This window comes from Tupaia chinensis, unplaced genomic scaffold (assembly GCF_000334495.1).
Source record: "Tupaia chinensis unplaced genomic scaffold, TupChi_1.0 Scaffold144099_1, whole genome shotgun sequence".
In the NCBI taxonomy this organism is placed as follows: Eukaryota; Metazoa; Chordata; class Mammalia; order Scandentia; family Tupaiidae; genus Tupaia; species Tupaia belangeri.
The window spans coordinates 1515242-1519682 of NW_006203953.1; positions in this window are offsets into that span (position 1 = coordinate 1515242).

Below are 4441 nucleotides of genomic sequence, written 5' to 3' on the forward strand. Positions count from 1 at the left end.
TAGGAGGGCACAGTGGGGACCACAGTGGCTATAGTGGGGACCATGGTGGCTTTGGTGGGGACCACGGTGGCTATAGTGGTGACCACGGTGGCTATAGTGGTGACCATGGCTACAGTGGTGACCATCATGGCTATAGTGGTGAACATGGCTATAGTGGTGACCATGGCTATAGTGGTGACCATCATGGCTATAGTGGTGAGCATGGTGGCACAGCAGTAACACCCCACTCCACGGGGCTGAGACCATGTGAGGAGGTCCTCAGCTTGCATCTCCAGGCCTCCCTGAGCGCACTGTTTCCTCACGGTGTTGAGTGATAAGAAAGTGCAGATACTGAGGAGGTCTATGGGAAAATCCTATAACCCCGGGTAAGTGAGTTTGAACGTTTATTCTAAAACAGAATCCCTAGAACCAGCTCAGAAACCCTAAGGTTTGGCTCTGGTGATGTCCTCATACACATACACTATTAGAGAATGTTTAAGTTCTTTATTGTCTAGTACCAAACAGATTTCTTCGACAAATTAAGACACAGAAAAAAAAATAGATCGACAAAGAATAAAATATAAAAAGAGACATATTTCTTCCCTCCATCCACCTCACACAGCTAAACCCATCCTAAGCCATCGAATCTGGATAAATGTGGGACCAGCAGGTGGTATAGGGGTTGAGGTAATGGACTCCCACAAGATTGCCACAGCTGAGTCCCGGATCCTGTGACTTGGAAACTCACATGTGGTTGTGAGCTCACAATCCCAAGAGGAGAGCGGAGGAGAAGGGACCATGGCAGAGCCATTTCCCCTGGGGGGTAATTTCTCACTTTCCCTCTCATGGTCTTCTCTCTCTCAAGTGAGCACATGTACCCTATGCCCCCTCCCCCCCAAAAAAAAACACCTAAAAAAGGAAACAGAAAAGGACCTGAGTGATAGTACGTGGCCCCGTGGCTTTGTTCACCAGCACAACTGGGACTGTCTTCTCTCACACTGCCGTATTTGAACAAATCCAGGAAGAGCTGACCCAGCAACTGCCTGGGCCTCTGGGGAAACTGCTTTCGCTAAAGCCGAAAAAGCCAAAAGAAAGATCTAGGGAGCACCTCCATTTTTCAAGATGAAACCAGCATTGATAGCTGAAGATTACATATATACGCTGGGAACTCAAGAAACATTTTTAACAAAAATCAAAAAGGAAGAAGGTTTCTCCCGCACACTCAGTCTCTTACCCTGACCTGTTGGTTAATATCCCTGGCACGTCAGGAGCTTTATAAAAAAATGCCTTCTTGTCTTCCAATAGTGGAAGAAGTCAAGCCCCAGAGACCCTCCCCTGCCATCGCTGGTGAATGGAGCAAGTCATTAAAGCGGCATTTGAATTGAGGAGCTGTTCATGGGCCTTTCTGTCCAGCCTCCTAAATAGACGGCCCGGGAAAGGCCCCTCACAAACACAGCCTTGTTGCATGTGGGCCGAGCAAACAGACGCCATTGTGGGGACAGGTGGAAAAGGAACATGAATGGACAGTGTAGTCTGCCACTGCACAGACTCATTTCCATTCGACTTTGCACACAGAGCCTCCGTCCGAGAGAGCAGCCCTCCCTGCAGACCCTCGCTTTCCCACACGCATCGACAGACCAACAATAGGAATCACGATTGGAAATTCTTTAGAGGGCCCATGTCTGTCCCTCCTCTTTTTCCCTTTATTTAAGACACAATTCCATGTTGGAAGTTCGGCCACTCGCATGAGGATCACCCAGGTGAAATGAAAGTGTGATTTCTTTCTTCAGGAGAGTATTCTGGGAAGGTCTTAGTCAGCCCAAGGTGCCTCCGTGATAAATGGGCACATCTGCGAGAGAACGGAGCGTCCTGTGTGTCCCTCACGGGACCCAGGTCTGTCTACAGTGATGTGTGACCCTTCGCACCTGGCGGGACCAACGTGAATGTCAGCTGTCACTCCCAGGAGAACTTCCCACACATTGACCTTGAATAAGCAGAACTAACATAGACCAGGCCTGGGAGAGAGGAGGGGAGTTAATGCTCTTTTACAAATGGTGTCTTGTGGAGCTCCCACAATCAAGTGACGAAAGTGTCTTCCAAAAGCCAAAATGCTGGGGAAGTGCTTCTCTCTCTCTCTCTCTCTCTCTCTCTCTCTCTCTGGAGAAACACAGGTATACTGTTGAGGCTTATGAATATCTGATGATAGCTACTTTGCAACAACCTGGACACTAACAGAACCAGGGACCATCCCTTCATGTCTCTTCTCAGCCGCCTGGAGCCAGCAGTACAGTCTGACGGCAGAGGCAGTGGGGGCCGCCAGGCAGGCCACTGCTGGGACCATGGCTGAAGTGGTTTTGACATGTTTGTCTAACGAGTCAGGGTGCCCATCAGAAGCCAATACACAGTCATCAAAACAAAATAGAAACAAAAACCAAAACACATTCTGAAGGAAGCAGAGCCAGGCTCAACAAGCCTGGGCCGATATTAAAGCCACAGGTTCTCAGAGGAGAGACCTTGCGAGGGTCGGACAGTTAATGCCCTGACCCCCAGCACAGCTCTCCTACACATGCTTGAATTTCCAGAAGAGTAAACGGCTCCTAAAACAAAACTGAGCAAAGCCCGGAACACAGCCGTTGTTCAGAAAAGCACTGGGGTAAATGCGAGCAGGGCGGGGTGTTCACACATATCAGATACAGGACCAGCTCAGTGGGGTGGCGGTCACCTGCTGCTCATGACGCTGGTGGAAGATGAGGGTTCGGTTCCCCAGTCAGAGTGTATGTGCTGGGTACATGTAACTGTGTTCCTGGGTGGCTAGGAAGGCTGAGGAGGGGGATCATGGCAAGAGGCTTTGCTGAAGGTACCTCTCCTTCTTTCTCATGAAAAAAAATAATAAAATAAAATAAACTGGGGCTGGTAAATATTGTGGTGGTTAAGGCGCTGGACTCCCACATGGTCAACCACAGTTTGAGTCCTGGACCTGGAGGCTGGAAACCCATGCTGGGTGCATGTGTGTGTGTGTGTGCCCAAAATCCCGAGAAGAGAATGGAGAAGACATTTCAGCGTGGCCATCCTCCCAAGGGGGAATTTCTCACTCACTCTCTCTGGTGAGCACATATACCCTGTAGCAAAAATCTCTCAATAAAATACAATAAAACTAAGGGGCCAGCAGGTGGCACGGTGATTAAGGCACTGGGCCCCTAAGTGGTCCACCATGGTTCAAGTCCTAGACCTGGCGGCTTGACACTCATGCCGAGCGCGTGTGCATGTGTGCCCACAATCCCGAGAGGAGAATGGAGGAGAAATGCCAGGAGGAGAATGGAGGAGAAAGGACTGTGGGATTCCATTCCCACTGGTAGGGTTGGAGGGTGATTTCTTGCTTTCTGTCTCTCTGTGTCTGATGAATGTGTGGGCCCTAAAGCAAAAAGTCTCTCAAAAAATAAATAAATACACAAACAAACTTAATAAACAAGATGAGGGAAATCTTATTGATGCAATCCTCCTACCTTGGCAAGACAGTCCTGGGCTCCGAGCTGCAGCTGCTGTGGGCCTCACTGTGCTGAGAGGTAGCAGGGTGCGTGGTGTACTGGCCGTGGCTGAGCGCAGTGGGGTCAAGGCAGAGTGCAGTGGCAGCGGTCAGCGGGGTGGTGGCCTTCTCAGAGGGCACATGGGCTGTACAGGAAGGCTGAGAGGATGCAGGGGACCGTGGGTCTCTGCGGGTCCTGACTGCTCCTTTCTAAGGTATGGGAGACATTCTCAGCGTTCTGTCATAAATATCTTTTCGGAATGAGAATTGGAGAAACGACATTTACACATAGAATATTCCCACTTTACGTCGATCAAGCCACGAGATTAATTAAAACTCGTGCACACTGCATCCTCTCTCCCACACTCCGACTGTCAAATCTGAATTGAGGTGCTGTGCAAGATGACAGGGTTTCTGTGGCAACTCCATTGAAATGTACAGAAATTATAAATAAAGACCAATATGTTAACTCCCCATTATAATTTCCCACAGCAGTTGTTACATTTTCTGTTTTCCCTGCACACTTCAAAGCCTCAGCTCCACTCTGATCTCCTTCACCTTCAGCAGATGAACCACCCGGGAAATGCAGCCCCTGCAAGCTCAGATACTGTCTTTTCTCCAAGGTCGGCCATCCTCTTCCTGTAACTTCGCTGGCCCTGCTCCCCCTGCCTGGAGGTCTTTGCTTTTCACTTGCCCTTCAACCTTACTTGCTGTTTCATCTGTACAGCATCTTTTTATTTTAAATTTTTTTTAAATTTTTCTAAAAAAAAAATGTAAAGATTTTTGCCATTGGGCATGTGTGCTCACTGGAGAAAAACAGATAGTGAAAAGGAGTTGAGAAATCACCCCCTGGGGTGGATGGCCATGCCACAATCCCTTCTGCTCCATTCTGCTCTTGAGATCTTGGGCACACATGCACACACACCTGGCATGAGCTTG